The sequence below is a fragment of the Zalophus californianus genome, chromosome X, assembly GCF_009762305.2.
Source record: "Zalophus californianus isolate mZalCal1 chromosome X, mZalCal1.pri.v2, whole genome shotgun sequence".
NCBI lineage: Eukaryota > Metazoa > Chordata > Mammalia > Carnivora > Otariidae > Zalophus > Zalophus californianus.
Window position 1 is genome coordinate 33473844 of NC_045612.1, and position 17969 is coordinate 33491812.

A 17969-nucleotide genomic window follows, 5' to 3' on the forward strand; every position below is an offset into this window, starting at 1 on the left:
ACAGACCTGGATCCCTTCACTCTGGAGGATGATGTCCATCTCAGTATACTGATCCTGTCCTGTTTCATTCTGTTTCTGCAGCCTCTGTTGTATGGGACAGGTAGGGCTTTCTGGGGTACTTTGGGGCCTGAAACCCAGATTCTCTTTGTATAGGAAGCCAAAGTAAACAAAACACAGTTCTAGCTCAAACCTGCAGTGTACCTGCATTACTCTTCCTTGTCTGGGTCTAGTACCAAATAATCAGGAAATTTTCCATCCTGTCTGAGGATGCCACCAAGGGGTGGCAGCTGAGCTTGGGGCCTCTGGTCCTGGGTTACCCGTGGCCCTGAGACCCCAGGGACCTCACTGGCTGAGTTTGTTCCTGCACCAAGGGCAAGGATCCACAGGCCAGATGCCCTGGAGTTGGAGCTTCAGCTCCTGGTTCCTTAACATAGCGGCTGCCAAGGCCATGCCCCCACAGCCCGGGGAGGCCTGCATCCTGGCAGCCCAGCGCTGCTTGATGGTCAGTTCTGTCTCTATCCACCCTGTGTCGTTTCCCCACTGATTCTGGGGGGTGTTCTGGGTCTGGCCCAGAATCTTGTGGGTGCCCCAGTCCCACCCTTTATCCCCTCACAGGCCTTCTCAGCAAAAGACAGGAAGGTGCTGCAGGCTTTGCTCAAAAAGTATCCGCTTGATGGCACTGTTGCTCCAGAAATGCCATGCATGCGTGCTTGTGAGGTTTCTCCCTCTGCCCCTTAAGGATCAAAAAAGGTTCCTGATGACTCTAAGGCCAACTAAGTCCCCAAATGGGGTTGACTGTACTGGGGTGTTGGGGGAAGTGGTAATCTCATATTTGGATTCTTAATGGCAGTGGGCCTATACCTATAATAACATCCGAAGGAATACATACGTCTGTGGATTCATCCCCACATCTAAGAGTTTTAAATGTGGATATCCTGGGAACTGGGACCCTGTTTTCTCTGCACACTTTTGTATGAATACCCATATGGTTCTTTTGGGGCAGAATCCTCACTTTCTGAGGACATTGATTGCATAGCAATAACTGTCACCAGGACCTGGATTTTCTTTCTTTTCTTTGAGTTATTGCCTCTTTTCTGCGTTCATCCAGCTACTTCATCCAGCTTAAGGGCTCGGGAGTAGGCCATTATAGAGGAAGTGACAGAGGTCCTGTTAGGTAAGAAGACAGGGAGGTGGTTTGCCCATGCTCACCTCCAGGAGCCTCAGTCCCTCTGCCACTGAATGCCCCAGGTGGGTTGTGTGGGTTGGGGGTGGGAGGGGTGAAGTCCATAGGACAGATGAAGAGCCCAGTGGCTTCATCCACACAGTCAGATGACCTAAGTGAGGGCCATTGTTTAGTAGCCCCTCCTGGGAAGTCATCTTTGGGAGTGTCTCTATATTCTATCTTCAGAACACCCGCTCATTCATTCAGGATTCACTTTTTCCTTAATAATAGACACATAAATATGTTTATGTGTCATACATGTGTATGCATATGTATAAATGTCCCCTCTGTATTTTTCCCCGTAACTGCCTTGGAGATGCCATGTTGGATAGAAATTTTGCCCAAAGAAAAGCCCTTAGCGTTGCATGGTGACTGCTCCCAAGTTGTCTCTCTGCCTTCCAACTCCCTACCTGCAATGGGAACCACATGTAATTTTTCTTCCTGTTTGCTGCAGGGATTACATGCAAATGAAATCTAACAGACACAGAGGGCATCATTCTGCTCTCTGACCCCACAAGTCTTACGTAGTACTTTATACACTTTCACATTTGGCTGCTCTCCCAGCATATAGGTATCCTGGCCTTGGCACATTTGTGCCGAGTAAATGTCCTTGCCTGCTCGATCCTCTCCATTTCTTTTCTCATAGCTACCCAGTATAGGGTACCCTCATCTCTGCCAGGGGGTAGAGCATAGGTTATTTTATTTGTCCCTTCTCGTCAGACACTGGGTTTCTCTACTTCTCTCCTTCCCTCTTCAACCAGCATACTGAGTCATAGTTACTGAAGTGTGGGTATGTGTGACCAGGATACATTCTCTTGTGTCAGCATCCACACAGAGGAAAGGGGCTGGTAAATTGTAACTTGCCACATCCTTAAGAGAAAATGTCCGCAGCCCTTGAAAGTCAATGTGGTGGATCTCAGCGCAGCCAGAGAGGAGATACCTGGTACCCCTTTGAGTCAAATGAGTTGCTGCTCAGTAAAGGGTCTGTTACTCCATTCTGGAGGAGGATGCAGGCCTGCCAAAATACCTATTGATATTCCTCCATAGTCATGCGGGTCCAGAACTGAGGGGGAAAGCTCTAAATGCCAAGGTGATGGCTGTGGCTCAGAAAAGAGACTGTGGAAGCTATCTTCAGTTTTCACCCAGTGCATTCTATATGAGCTGCTTTCTGACACCCCTGAATGACAATCTGTGCAATTTTTGAAGGATGAGTGAAGTTGATGTATTCACCCCTGCTGTATTCAGAAGTTTTGGTTGACCCCAGAGGTAGTAGGAATAGTAATCGGAAACACTCGGTTGCTTGAGTGAGATGTACACAACATCCTGTTCCCCAGCACCGTGGTGGTTCCATACTGAATGAGCTCTCTCTTGTTGCAGGGGAGGCAGAGTGAAATGAAAGAGAAATGAAAACGAAGAAGCCAGTGCTGGTGTTTTGGGTGAGTGAGTGCTCTTTTTCCTTTTTCAAGAATTTATTTTACCATAGAAAAAACACAGGGATCGTGGTATTTCAGCAAGGCTCAAGAAGGAGAGACTCCCCAGGCAGGTTCCTGACACCAAGACACTTTTGTACAGTACCAGAGTTTCAGCCATGGTAGAAAAGGCTCTCAAGTCAGTTCCTGATTGTGGAACAGGAAAAAGGAGATGCATGCATGAGCACCTACATCATCTCTGTATATTACTTACAGCGATTCATATGAGGAATTCAAGGTCAGTGTCCTGCAGGACCAGGGAGAGTGGAAAGGGATTTGGGCCTCAGCCTGATTTGGGCCCCAGTTCCTGTGAAGCCAACTACTAGATAACAGAACATTTGGCTCCCCACGTCACTCATGGGAAGCAGCAGTCCCAGCGCCATGTGGGGAGAGGTCACTGGAGGCCTTTTCAGGAGAGCCAGGCCTGTAATGCCTGATGCCATCTGCTTTGAGTGGATCTCTCTGTACCTGTTCTTCCCATCATCTCCTGATCGCTCTTGGGTCTAGCTCACTGCACCATGGCCTCCTGCCAGGTCAGGGAAAACTTGGGAACAAATGCCTGCTAGAATATTAAGAGAGTACATGTGCTAGGGGGTATGGAGTTTGGGGGAGCATATTAGGGCCGCCAAATATAGATCTCTCCGTGAGCTCTAATTTTCTCTCTTGACAAACCATGGAACTTGAAAGCATGAAGTCTTAGGGAGGTGTACTTCATTCCTCCAAGTGAAGATGTTGTGTGAAGGTATGACCAGAAACCAGGCATGTTTTCTTTCTTCTTGTTCAAGTGCCTTTATACAAATACCATGAGGATGATACTTCCTACCGTAGCTTAAAATAATTGAGGGCTTCTGCAGGTGGGCTAGGGACCTTGTAGCACCACCACGCTTAGGTAGGGTTGGACACTAGTCTGGTCAAGGTTCCTGCCTTAGAAAAAGGCAGAGGTAGGGTCCAAGCAGCAAGGGCATGGTGCCAATTCTGTGGCAGCCCTGCTTTCAAAAGGAACTTGTTTGTCACTCCTATGAGCCTTTCACAGTATATCCTGGACAGAGCTGTGTGTTCAAGTCAAGTTCTTGTTCTAGGTTCTAGGCAGGAGGAAAGATGCCACCTGTAGCCCGCAAAAGGAGTATTGGACCATGACACCCGCCACCTTCCCCAGTATGACTCTGTACAACAGCCAAGGGACAGGGAAGGATTATGCTCCCTGAAAACTGCCATATGGGAGAAAGAGGTAATGGGAACCTTGGGTGTGATTCACTGTGTGACTTCTCTTCTGTTAGATGTGACCAAAATTAGGGGTCTCTCAAGAGTTGAGATTCCGGGCGGGGGTGGCATGATGGGTGGATCAGTCAGTTGGGCATCTGATTCTTGATATTGGCTTGGGTCATGATCTGAGGCACTCAGGGGGGGAGTCTGCTTAAGATTCTTTCTCTCCCTCTCCCCGCCCCTCCCTGCTTGCATGCGTGTGCTCATTCTCTATGTCTCTCTCAAGTAAATAAATAGCATCTTTTAAAAAAAAGTTGAGATTCGAGGAGGCCCATGGAACATAAAGCCATGTGGAAGTGCATAGACTCTGTGCACACACAGACTGCCTTGGAAACAGGCAGAATACCCCTGACAGGGACACGCATCTCTCGAGCGTGGGTCTGGAAGACCTCCACTCAGTCCTGGGGGTTCCTTAGGTATTGCTTTGTGCAACTCACTATAATTGAAAGTGTTACCAACACCCAGAGTATGACAATTTCAGATAGAGAAAGAGTTAAATGCAAACTCAGAAAATAAGGAAAAAGAACAGAAGACAGTGTCATTGCCATTTCTTTTCACCACGGAGGATATTTGAAGTGCTGTGCTCTTCAAACAATGTGCACCTCCCCCTGCCTCTTTGTCTAAGAGCAAATGAAGCACTAAGGGGCCACTTAATATCACTGGCATGTCTCCACACCTATTCCCCGGTTGACCACAGTGAAACAAAGGGCTTCTCCAGGAGATAACAAAGAATAAGGTAGAAACTAGGTAAATCCCTGATACCTAACCACACCCAGGTGTTTACCATGCCCGATAGAAATATGAGACAATCAGAGATTGACCCAAATCCACGCTGAGGTGGCTTGCCATCTCACAAATGGCACACAGCTACTATCCACACCAACTCCTGTGTGCCACCATTGACACTGAATCCCAGGGAACCCCTGCAGTACACAGACAGACGCTCAAAAACCCTCCATCCTCTAGCAATAGGAAGTATACCTTTATTTCGCAGGATAGCCAATGCCCATTGACTACCACAAAACTCTCTACCTGGTGGCCTCTCTGGCCGCCAGGTCAGGCAGGCATCTCGAAGTAACCTGCCTAAGGATGCCCTAGTCAGGATATGAGCAAGGGGAAACCTAGAAGTGATGGGAGGATAGGGCTCTAGGCCCACGACCACCATGCCTGCTGAGGGACACTGCAGAACAGCGCTGCTAAAGATGGAGTCGTGAATGGGTTTATGTCCACTAGCAGGAGCACCCCTAAGCTTCGATTGGCATCCCCCTAGCATTCTGGACACAAAAACAAGCTGAGAAGAGCCAGGGGGGAAAGCACACGGTTCCACAAACGGGAGAAGTAGGAGTATGATCCCTCAAGAGAGTGGCTGAGACATGAAGCCGCCATGCTGGAGCCCGGTGGCCAGGGCTTGGCCTTTTTCCTCAGTGAAGGGCAGACTAAGAGGCCCTGGGGGAAGGGCCGGTTGGCTTTCCTGATGGAATACTGCCACCAAGCAGAACTCCTCTGCCATCCCATGAGCCCACAGCCCTGGCATGCCTGGGACTGAAGTCAGAGCCCCAGGCGGGAGAGAAGGGGCCTGCAGTCCCAAGGTGCCCGGACCTTTTGGCAGGCGCTCCACACTGGTCCGTTCATGGCCACCTCTGAAGGAAGCGTGGCATGTGGACACAGAGGCAAGAGCCAGCCAGCCGGCAGATCCTTGTGGTTGCCCTGCCCGCCCTGGTGGCCCGTTGGGGAAGGTGGCCGAGAACGTGAAGTGTGCAAACTCAGAGGCCTCGGCGGGGCGGCTCGGCTTGGCCTCGACTTGGGTGGGGGAGCAGTGGGGCCAGGCCTCCGCCAGACGCCAGAGGCGGGGAAGCCCCGAGAGATGGCCCTGCAGCTGCCCCGTGTGTATCAGGCGAGGGATTCGTGGGCCCAGGCCTGGTTTGGGGGGGTGGGAGCGGCGGTTGGTGGCCGCCTTGGCGGGGACGGGGTGGGGAGAACGGCTAAGGAGGCTGCTGGTGCTTCCACTTTGGCTGGTCCCAGGGTGGGCCTGTCCCTCCTGCACACCTCTCTTCCTGGTATCGGCCACCACTATCTCCCGTACCCCTACCCCGCCGCCTCCCGAGACCACCTCACCCTCCAGGTCCCTGGACACCGGGTGGCCAGCCTCCACACCTGATCCCCAGAACCGGACGCAGGGCCGTCAGGGCCCTGGGCCCTCCCAGACCGACCCTGCTCTGGCTCGTTGGGGAAGGGGCCCGGCGGCCGCCCAACGCCCGTGGGCCAAAGGCCTGAGTGGCGCCCCTGGCCCGGCTGGGTGCTCCTTCCCCCTCCGGACTGGCGTGCACGCCTCTAGTCCCGCCCAGACATGGAGGCTGCCAGGGTGCCGAGCCCTGGCTTCTGGTGCCCTGGGAACCGGGAACTCGCGCTCTGGCCCGCTACCGGTCCCTGGATCCTCCCTGGTGGCCTGGGGAGAGCCCTGCGCCTCGGGGCAGTTGGGCGGTGGTGGGGGCCCAGGTCTCCAGTCCCGCCTGGGACTCCCAAGTCACTCCTGGGCCCGTCCACTCTGCGCAGGCACAGCACGGGGCTCACGGGACCGCCGAGGAGTTCCGCTTGATGGCAGTATTGCACCACGGATGCCAACCGGCCCTTCCCTCAGGAGCCTTTCCCTCCGCCCTCTGCCAAAGAAAAAAGGCCACGCCAGAAAGAAAAACAAAAAGAAAAGGCCAGGCCAGGGTCCACCCTCCCTGGCTCCAACATGACGGCTCCCACATCTCGGCCGCTGTGGCAGAGGGGAGCATTCCCGCTTCTGGGGCTCCAGGGAGCGGAGCCTCGTCCTCTGGGCAGCGGCCCGAACCCCGTGGGCCCAGGTGGACCCACAGTCAGGCACCCGTCCGCCAAGGCCACGAGGGAGGCTACCGCTCTGGAGCACACGGGCTGACCTTAGCGCACACCCCGGCTTTCCCAGTAGCCTCACACGTGGAAGGAAGGTCGGGGATGGGTCGTGCCTTCCCCCCCCACACGTGTGACCAAGCATGCACAAGCATCCGCACAAGTCCACCACCACCACCCAGACGGAGCGCTTGAAGGCAGCCTGTTGCCCCTTCTCGCGCACGTCAGCTCCCAGAAAGCCCCTTAGTGTGTGTGTTTAGTGGGGGGGGGGGGGGGGGGGGGATGCGGGTATGTTGGAGGATGTAAAGCGAGAGGCTGTGCACGCTCCCCTCCTTCTCGGCCAGACACCTTCTTCTTGGCCAGGGGCACCCCGGTGTTGACCCCCTGGCTCTCCTTGTCCCCGGGCCCTCCCCCGAGAGCCCGGCGGCCTACGCGCGCCCTTTGGGCCCCAGCGCCAGCAGCAGCCCCCGCAACTGTCGGCTACCCTGCTTGCTGTCCTGGGGCGTACCCAGAGGGGAGCAACGGGATCACCCTAGGCCCGCGGTGGAGGAACAGGGCTTCGCTGCCCTACTCTTGACTCCAGGTGAGGAACGTGGCTGTCGATGCGCTGACTTCGGAGGACGGGGTCCTTGAGGGTTCGATCGCACCCTGGGAGGGTATCCGTGGGCCCTCTGTCACCATTCCCCGACCTGGGCGCCGTGGGGGTACGCGGGAGGGGTCCGTTCCCACGCCTGTGTTTGGAGAGCCGACCTGCGTACCCAGTGCCGCCCCAGCTGAGCTAGGGCCACCTGCGTCACCTCCCTTGGCGCCACCTCGACCGTCCGGCGGCGGTTGACTGTCATTGGAGCCAGGCCCTTCCTTCCCGAGGCGGCGCATCCCCCCTTGGGGGTCTTCCGTGGCTCCTGCCTGCGCCTCAAGGCTGCTCACGCCTTTGCTCTGTGGGCGGGAGGGAATCCTTAGAGTGGGTGGCGGCCTCGGGGAACGGAGACGGGGGGTTTCAGGCCGGGCGGCGGGGCGGGCTTGGCGTGGGTGCAGGTTGGGAAACTGTCCGCCAGCCTGCTTGGAAGGCCCGGCAGGTGACAGTGTCCGGGAGGACCCTTTGGACTTGAGGCCGGCCCGGGCCTAGCGCGTGTCAGGGGAGAGTGAGCGTGGGGGCGCAGGCGACCCCCAGAGGGGCGGTGGACGCTCTGGCTCCCATCTGGCGACCGCCTGCCGCTCTGGCTCCCTTCGTGTCGGCCCGGGAGGTGGGCGGGCGGGGGTGCGTGCGTGCGTGCCTGGACCGGTGCCACGCGGCCCACTTACCGACTTGGCCCGTGCCGGCCTATCTGGGGTGGACCTGTCTCTTTACGGGGTCCCTTCGCTCCAAGCTGAAAGAACAGAGCCCCTCTGGTGCATCTTCCTTCTCCCCCCCCCCCCCCCCCCCGCCCCAGCCCATCCTGGCCCCGGCCCGGCCCCAACCCTAGCCCTTGGGGCGTGAGCCTCCCAGGTGAGCAGGGTTTGTGTCCAACAGGGTGTCCCTCAGCCAGGGTTCGCAGAACTGAAGCGTGGGAAGGGACCGGAAGGACCCCCTGGAGGTGGAGGGCGGCAGCGGTGGTGGTTTGCGAGTGGGGTGTTGTGTTGCTTGCCACGGGAGGGACCGAATATCTGCTCCCTGCCCTGCGAGGAGTGAGGTGGTGGGCCTCTGGGGGTCAGAGGGCTGTGGGCGAAGCAGGGCAGGAAGCAAAGGTGTTCCCCGAGGGTTGAAGTTGGACGAGTCTCGTGCCATTCTAGAGCAGGAGAGGGGCCCGTGTGCATGAAACGAGCGCCGTTATGCCCCTGGGCGCAGGGGACTGGGCTAGAATGGGCACCTGTCTTTCACCTCTCGGGCGCTTGCTGTGGGGCGTGCGGGCCACCTCCTGAGGTTTGGAAAAGGGGTGACGTCGAGATGGGCGATCCACCGTTCTTTCTGGGGGACGGTGTCTGGGTGTGACGCTTGTGCGTGCTCGCGTCCGTTCACAGGAAGTAGCGTGAGCGCGCGTTTCTGGGAGTACCTGTGTGTCTTCGAGCGTGTGCGGAGCGTGTGTGTGTGTGTGTGTGTGTCTGTGTGTGTGTGTGTGTGTGTGTGTCTTTGTCAGCATCTCGGGTGTGTGCGCGCGTGTGTGTGGTTTTTTTTTTTTCCTCTTCTCCTATGCCCCAGGCACGGTAGACGGGTTGTCAGGGCGCAGTGAAAGGGGACCGTGAGGAGTCCACCCTAGGATCCGGGCCGATCGAGGGGAGAGAAGAGCAAGCAGTGGGGATGCGATGGCCCGGTCCCGCTCCGCTGGGAAAGGGCCGGGTCCGGGAGAGCAGGGGCACACGTGGGGCTGGCCCGTCCCTGGCCTGCCCCGTCCCTGGCCTGCCCCGTCCCGTGGGAGCTGTCCCGAGACGCAGCCTGGGCCAGGCACGGGGCCGTGGTCGGCGGGCCCTGCTTTGGCGGCCCGCCTGCCCTCCGCACTGACCCGTGCGGGCCAGGGTCCACGTCGGAATGCCGTTTCGGGGGGGAGGGGCGGGGGGCGGCGGCGAGGAGAGGCCACGGGCGAAGGGCCCGGTGCTCGGGCCCCTCTGTCCTCGGCGCGTGGGAGGTGGACCCCTCTGCCGACCTCCCGGCCCGTGCCCGGGGGCCGCCGCCGCCGCCGCCCTTTGTGTGTGGCCGCTGGTAGGCCTCAGGGTCACGCTGGCCTCTGGGGGAGTCTGACGGAGGATCGGGCACCGACTGGCTAGGGGTGGGGTGGTTGGGGCTCTGGGCCCACGAGCTGACCAGTGTGTCTCCTGAGGCGTCCTGCAGGAGCGCGGGGGTAAAGATGGAGGCCCGGAGCGGATTAAGGCCACTGCCGGCAGCCTGGGTGAACGTCGCTGGGGCCTCGCTGAGCCTCGCCCTTGCTTTTGGCAGGCTCCGTGGAGCGACAGGGGACGAGGCTCCGCGGAGGCACGCAAGCCCAGAAGCGGGGAGCGTGCTCCCCCAGGAGAGCAGAGCGGCGGGGGCGGACGGGGACGTGGGAGCCGCTTGTTGGAGCCCGGGGGCCAGGGCTTGGCCTTTTTTTCTTTGTGGGCGAAGGGCGGAGGGGAGAGGCCGTGGGGGAAGGGCCCTCTGGTGTCCGTGGAGCAATACTGCCATCATGCGGGAACTCGATGGGGATCCCAGGGAGCCCCGCTCTGCGGCTACCCCGGGTGGAGTGATGTGGGGAGTCGCAGGCGGGGACGGAATCGGGCCCTCCCTCCTACCCTCAACTGTCGGGGAGGTGCAGAGCTCCCCCGCGGGCAACCTGGGAGGCTCCAGGGAGGGGCTAGCGGGACAGAGCGCGACGTCCCGGTGCCCTGCGCGTCCAGCTCGGGAAGCCAAGGCTCGGGGCTCTGGCGGCCGCCATGTCTGGTGGGGACCGGAGGCGGAAGGAGCACGCAGCCGGCTGGGGGCGTTGGGCCTCTGGCCCGTGGGCGTTTGGCCGCCTGCCCCTTCGCCTAGGAGCAGGGGCAGCAGCATCGGCTTGTGGTGGAATCGGGGCCCTGGAAGCCCCGCCAAAGGCGGGCTCGGGCAGGGGCATTTGGAGGCCCCTGCCATTGGCGGTGGGCGTGGCGGCCGGGACCCCGATGTCCCTGTGTCCGGTTTGGGGACCAGGGGTGCCGCTTGGCCACCAGGTGTCAAGGGTTTTTGAGGTGGTTCTCTGGTGTTGCGGGCGGCGGGGGCGGGGGCGGGGGCGGGGGGGGGGCGGGTCCTACGTTGCCGCGCGGAGCGGAGTCCGGAAGGGCCAGGCCCATCCTGGGACTAGCCAGAGTGGAAGCAGCAGCCGGGAGCCTCCGCCGCCGCACCCCTCCCCCCCCCCCCCCCCCCCCCGCCCCGCCACCTCCGCCGCCCCTCCTAGCACCCTCCCCCCTCACCGCCCCTCCCAACCGGCCCGGGCCTGAGACGCGGTGGCCTGACCCAGGCAGGGCAGCTGCAGTGCCATCTCGCGGGCCTTCTCCCCCTCTGGCCGAGGGGCACACCGCAGCGCTCCCCAGCTGGATTCTAGGCGGAGCCCTCGGTTCCGCCAAGGCCTCGGGCTCGGCCCACTTCGCTTCCTAGGCCACCTTCTCCAACATCCCACCAGAGTCTTCAGGGCAATGACAAGGCATGGCCCCTGGCTGTGCATCCCCAGGGCACAGCTGCTTCGGAGCTGGTCATCAACGGACCTAGCGTGGAGGGTCGGCCGAAAGGGCCCGGCACCGTTGGGGTGGCAGCCCCTGGGCAGCGGGCCCTGCCCCCTTTGGCCCGCTGCACCGACAGTCAGGCGCCCGTCTGCCCGTGCCCCGAAGGAGGCTCACGCTCTGGATCAGCCGGACCAACCTTAGTGGAGAGCCCGGCGGTCCAGTAGCCGCTCGCCACATGTGGAAGAAGGGCCAGGCTGGGGCGAGCCTTCCCCGCTCCGGGCGTCCACGCGCGGTCCGCCGCGCACGTTCCCCGCGCCTCGCCCCCGGCACCCCCAATACCCCCAGCCAGTGCTGAAGGCGCCGGTTGCCCCTTCTCCTCACACCACGTCAGCGTCGGGAAAGCCCTGTGGGCTCCGTTGTGGGGGTGGGGGCGTCCGCCGCTGGTCGCTCACCTCCTTCGTGGCCAACGCCACGCCCCGCCCGCGGCCCCCGAGGTAGTGACCTGCTGAATCTCCTCCTCCCCCACCCGTTGCCCGAGAGCTCCGGGCGCCAACGGCCGCACCCGCGGAGCTTGGGTTCCCCCAACCGTCGACCGCCCTGCTTGACCTCTCCGGTGCCTACCCAGAGGGATGCAGCCGGCTCACCCTGGGCCCGCGCGGTCTTGGAGCAGGGCTTCGCTGGCCTACTCTTGACTCCAGGTGGGGGAAGGTGGGGTGTCGATGCGGTGACTCCGGAGGATGGGGTCCTTGAGGTTTCGATCGCACCCTGGGGAGGGTATCCGTGGCCGCTGTCACCATTCCCCGACCTGGGCGCCGTGGGGGGTACCGGGGGGGAGGGGTCGTTCCCACGCTGTGTTTGGAGAGCCGACCGCGAACCCAGTGCCGCCCCAGCTGAGCTAGGGCCACCTGCGTCACCTCCCTTGGCGCCACCTCGACCGTCCGGGCGGTTGACTGTCATTGGAGCCAGGCCCTTCCTTCCCGAGGCGGCGCATCCCCCCTTGGGGGTCTTCCGTGGCTCCTGCCTGCGCCTCAAGCTGCTCACGCCTTTGCTCTGTGGGCGGGAGAGGGAATCCTTAGAGTGGGTGGCAGGCCTCGGGGAACGGAGACGGGGGGTTTCAGCCGGGGCGGGGGCGGGCTTGGCGTGGGTGCGGTTGGGAAACTGTCCGCCAGCCTGCTTGGAAGGCCCGGCAGGTGACAGTGTCCGGGATGACCCTTTGGACTTGAGGCCGGGCCCGGGCCTAGCGCGTGTCAGGGGGAGAGGAGCGTGGGGGCGCAGGCGACCCCCAGAGGGGCGGTGGACGCTCTGGCTCCCATCTGGCGACCGCCTGCCGCTCTGGCTCCCTTCGTGTCGGCCCGGGGAGGTGGGCGGGGCGGGGGTGCGTGCGTGCGTGCCTGGACCGGTGCCACGGGCCCACTACCGACTTGGCCCGTGCCGGCCTATCTGGGGTGGACCTGTCTCTTTACGGGGTCCCTTCGCTCCAAGCTGAAAGAACAGAGCCCCTCTGGTGCATCTTCCTTCTCCCCCCCCCCCCCCCCCCCCGCCAGCCCATCCCTGGCCCGGCCCGGCCCCAACCCTAGCCCTTGGGGCGTGAGCCTCCAGGTGAGCAGGGTTTGTGTCCAACAGGGTGTCCCTCAGCCAGGGTTCGCAGAACTGAAGCGTGGGAAGGGACCGGAAGGACCCCCTGGAGGTGGAGGGCGGCAAGCGGTGGTGGTTTGCGAGTGGGGTGTTGTGTTGCTTGCCACGGGAGGGACCGAATATCTGCTCCCTGCCCTGCGAGGAGTGAGGTGGTGGGCCTCTGGGGTCAGAGGCGTGGGCGAAGCAGGGCAGGAAGCAAAGGTGTTCCCCGAGGGTTGAAGTTGGACGAGTCTCGTGCCATTCTAGAGCAGGGAGAGGGCCCCGTGTGGCATGAAACGAGCGCCGTTATGCCCTGGGCGCGGGGACTGGGCTAGAATGGGGCACCTGTCGTTCACCTCTACGGGCGCTTGCTGTGGGGCGTGCGGGCCACCTCCTGAGGTTTGGAAAAGGGTGACGTCGAAGTGCGATCCACCGTTCTTTCTGGGGGACGGTGTCTGGGTGAGCTTGTGCGTGCACGCGTCCGTTCACAGGAAGTAGCGTGAGCGCGCGTTTCTGGGAGTACCTGTGTGTCTTCGAGCGTGTGCGGAGCGTGTGTGTGTGTGTGTGTGTGTGTGTGTGTGTGTGTGTGTTGTCGCATCTCGGGTGTGTGCGTGTGTGTGGTTTTTTTTTTTTCCTCTTCTCCTATGCCCCAGGCACGGTAGACGGGTTGTCAGGGCGCAGTTGAAAGGGACCGTGAGGAGTCCACCCTAGGATCCGGGCCGATCGAGGGGAGAGAAGAGCAGCAGTGGGATGCGATGGCCCGGTCCCGCTCCGCTGGGAAAGGGCCGGGTCCGGGAGAGCAGGGGCACACGTGGGGCTGGCCCGTCCCTGGCCTGCCCCGTCCCTGGCCTGCCCCGTCCCGTGGGAGCTGTCCCGAGACGCAGCCTGGGCCAGGCACGGGGCCGTGTCGGCGGCCCTGCTTTGGCGGCCGCCTGCCCTCCGCACTGACCCGTGCGGGCCAGGGTCCACGTCGGAATGCCGTTTGGGGGGGGGGGGGGGGGGGCGGCGGCGAGGAGAGGCCACGGGCGAAGGGCCCGGTGCTCGGGGCCCCTCTGTCCTCGGGCCGTGGGAGGTGGACCCCTCTGCCGACCTCCCGGCCCGTGCCCGGGGGCCGCCGCCGCCGCCGCCCTTTGTGTGTGGCCGCTGGAGGCCTCAGGGTCACGCTGGCCTCTGGGGGAGTCCTGACGGAGGATCGGGCACCGACTGGCTAGGGGTGGGTGGTTGGGGCTCTGGGCCCACGAGCTGACCAGTGTGTCTCCTGAGGCGTCCTGCAGAGCCGCGGGGGCAAAGATGGAGGCCCGGAGCGGATTATGGCCACTGCCGGCAGCCTGGGTGAACGTCGCTGGGCCTCGCTGAGCCTCGCCCTTGCTTTTGGGCAGGCTCCGTGGAGCGACAGGGGACGAGGCTCCGCGGAGGCACGCAAGCCCAGAAGCGGGAGCGTGCTCCCCCAGGAGAGCAGAGCGGCGGGGGGCGGACGGGGGACGTGGGAGCCGCCATGTTGGAGCCCGGTGGCCAGGGCTTGGCCTTTTTTCTTTGGCGAAGGGCGGAGGGAGAGGCCGTGGGGGAAGGGCCCTCTGGTGTCCGTGGAGCAATACTGCCATCATGCGGAACTCGATGGGGATCCCGGGAGCCCCGCTCTGCGGCTACCCCGGGTGGAGTGATGTGGGAGTCGCAGGCGGGACGGAATCGGGCCCTCCCTCCTACCCTCCAACTGTCGGGAGGTGCAGAGCTCCCCCCGGGCAACCTGGGAGGCTCCAGGGAGGGCTAGCGGGACAGAGCGCGACGTCCCGGTGCCCTGCGCGTCCAGCTCGGGAAGCCAAGGCTCGGGGCTCTGGCGGCCGCCATGTCTGGTGGGGACCGGAGGCGGAAGGAGCACGCAGCCGGGCTGGGGGCGTTGGGCCTCTGGCCCGTGGGCGTTTGGCCGCCTGCCCCTTCGCCTAGGAGCAGGGGCAGCAGCATCGGCTTGTGTGGAATCGGGGCCCTGGAAGCCCCGCCAAAGGCGGGCTCGGGCAGGGGCATTTGGAGGCCCCTGCCATTGGCGGTGGGCGTGGCGGCCGGACCCCGATGTCCCTGTGTCCGGTTAGGGGACCAGGGGTGCCGCTTGGCCACCAGGTGTCAAGGGTTTTTGAGGTGGTCTCTGGTGTTGCGGGCGGCGGGGGCGGGGGCGGGGGCGGGGGGGGGGCGGGTCCTACGTTGCCGCGCGGAGCGGAGTCCGGAAGGGCCAGGCCCATCCTGGGACTAGCCAGAGTGGAAGCAGCAGCCGGGAGCCTCCGCCGCCGCACCCCTTCCCCCCCCCCCCCCCCGCCCCGCCACCTCCGCCGCCCTCCTAGCACCCTCCCCCCTCACCGCCCCTCCCAACCGGGCCCGGGCCTGAGACGCGGTTGCCTGACCCAGGCAGGGCAGCTGCAGTGCCATCTCGCGGGCCTTCTCCCCCTCTGGCCGAGGGGCACACCGCAGCGCTCCCCAGCTGGATTCTAGGCGGAGCCCTCGGTCCGCCAAGGCCTCGGGCTCGGCCCACTTCGCTTCCTAGGCCACCTTCTCCAACATCCCACCAGAGTCCTTCAGGGCAATGACAAGGCATGGCCCCTGGCTGTGCATCCCCAGGGCACAGCTGCTTCGGAGCTGGTCATCAACGGACCAGCGTGGAGGGTCGGCCGAAAGGGCCCGGCACCGTTGGGTGGCAGCCCCTGGGCAGCGGGCCCAGCCCCCTTTGGCCCGCTGCACCGACAGTCAGGCGCCCGTCTGCCCGTGCCCCGAAGGAGGCTCACGCTCTGGATCAGCCGGACCAACCTTAGTGGAGAGCCCGGCGGTCCCAGTAGCCGCTCGCACATGTGGAAGAAGGGCCAGGCTGGGGCGAGCCTTCCCCGCTCCGGGCGTCCACGCGCGTCCGCCGCGCACGTTCCCCGCGCCTCGCCCCCGGCACCCCCAATACCCCCAGCCAGTGCTGAAGGCGGCCGGTTGCCCCTTCTCCTCACACCACGTCAGCGTCGGGAAAAGCCCTGTGGGCTCCGTTGTGGGGGGTGGGGGCGTCCGCCGCTGGTCGCTCACCTCCTTCGTGGCCAACGCCACGCCCCGCCCGCGGCCCCCGAGGTAGTGACCTGCTGAATCTCCTCCTCCCCCACCCGTTGCCCGAGAGCTCCGGCGCCAACGGCCGCACCCGCGGAGCTTGGGTTCCCCCAACCGTCGACCGCCCTGCTTGACCTCTCCGGTGCCTACCCAGAGGGATGCAGCCGGCTCACCCTGGGCCCGCGCGGTCTTGGAGCAGGGGCTTTCGCTGGCCTACTCTTGACTCCAGGTGGGGGAAGGTGGGTGTCGATGCGGTGACTCCGGAGGATGGGGTCCTTGAGGTTTCGATCGCACCCTGGGGAGGGTATCCGTGGCCGCTGTCACCATTCCCGACCTGGGCGCCGTGGGGTACCGGGGGGGAGGGGTCGTTCCCACGCTGTGTTTGGAGAGCCGACCGCGAACCCAGTGCAGCCCCAGCTGAGCTAGGGCCACCTGCGTCACCTCCCTTGGCGCCACCTCGACCGTCCGGGCGGTTGACTGTCCATTGGAGCCCAGGCCCTTCCTTCCCGAGGCGGCGCATCCCCCCTTGGGGGTCTTCCGTGGCTCCTGCCTGCGCCTCAAGGCTGCTCACGCCTTTGCTCTGTGGGCGGGAGGGAATCCTTAGAGTGGGTGGCAGGCCTCGGGGAACGGAGACGGGGGGTTTCAGCCGGGCGGGCGGGGGCGGGCTTGGCGTGGGTGCGGTTGGGAAACTGTCCGGCCAGCCTGCTTGGAAGGCCCGGCAGGTGACAGTGTCCGGATGACCCTTTGGACTTGAGGCCGGCCCGGGCCTAGCGCGTGTCAGGGGAGAGGAGCGTGGGGGCGCAGGCGACCCCCAGAGGGGCGGTGGACGCTCTGGCTCCCATCTGGCGACCGCCTGCCGCTCTGGCTCCCTTCGTGTCGGCCCGGGAGGTGGGCGGGCGGGGGTGCGTGCGTGCGTGCCTGGACCGGTGCCACGGGCCCACTACCGACTTGGCCCGTGCCGGCCTATCTGGGGTGGACCTGTCTCTTTACGGGGTCCCTTCGCTCCAAGCTGAAAGAACAGAGCCCCTCTGGTGCATCTTCCTTCTCCCCCCCCCCCCCCCCCCCCCCGCCAGCCCATCCCTGGCCCCGGCCCGGCCCCAACCCTAGCCCTTGGGGCGTGAGCCTCCCAGGTGAGCAGGGTTTGTGTCCAACAGGGTGTCCCTCAGCCAGGGTTCGCAGAACTGAAGCGTGGGAAGGGACCGGAAGGACCCCCTGGAGGTGGAGGGCGGCAAGCGGTGGTGGTTTGCGAGTGGGGTGTTGTGTTGCTTGCCACGGAGGGACCGAATATCTGCTCCCTGCCCTGCGAGGAGTGAGGTGGTGGGGCCTCTGGGGTCAGAGGCGTGGGCGAAGCAGGGCAGGGAAGCAAAGGTGTTCCCCGAGGGTTGAAGTTGGACGAGTCTCGTGCCATTCTAGAGCAGGGAGAGGGCCCCGTGTGCATGAAACGAGCGCCGTTATGCCCCTGGGCGCAGGGACTGGGCTAGAATGGGGCACCTGTCGTTCACCTCTACGGGCGCTTGCTGTGGGGCGTGCGGGCCACCTCCTGAGGTTTGGAAAAGGGTGACGTCGAAGTGCGATCCACCGTTCTTTCTGGGGGACGGTGTCTGGGTGAGCTTGTGCGTGCACGCGTCCGTTCACAGGAAGTAGCGTGAGCGCGCGTTTCTGGGAGTACCTGTGTGTCTTCGAGCGTGTGCGGAGCGTGTGTGTGGTGTGTGTGTGTGTGTGTGTGTGTGTGTGTGTGTGTGTGTGTGTGTCTTTGTCAGCATCTCGGGTGTGTGCGCGCGTGTGTGTGGTTTTTTTTTTTTTCCTCTTCTCCTATGCCCCAGGCACGGTAGACGGGTTGTCAGGGCGCAGTTGAAAGGGACCGTGAGGAGTCCACCCTAGGATCCGGGGCCGATCGAGGGGAGAAGAAGAGCAGCAGTGGGATGCGATGGCCCGGTCCCGCTCCGCTGGGGAAAGGGCCGGGTCCGGGAGAGCAGGGGGCACACGTGGGGCTGGCCCGTCCCTGGCCTGCCCCGTCCCTGGCCTGCCCCGTCCCGTGGGAGCTGTCCCGAGACGCAGCCTGGGCCAGGCACGGGGCCGTGTCGGCGGCCCTGCTTTGGCGGCCGCCTGCCCTCCGCACTGACCCGTGCGGGCCAGGGTCCACGTCGGAATGCCGTTTGGGGGGGGAGGGGCGGGGGCGGCGGCGAGGAGAGGCCACGGGCGAAGGGCCCGGTGCTCGGGGCCCCTCTGTCCTCGGGCCGTGGGAGGTGGACCCCTCTGCCGACCTCCCGGCCCGTGCCCGGGGGCCGCCGCCGCCGCCGCCCTTTGTGTGTGGCCGCTGGAGG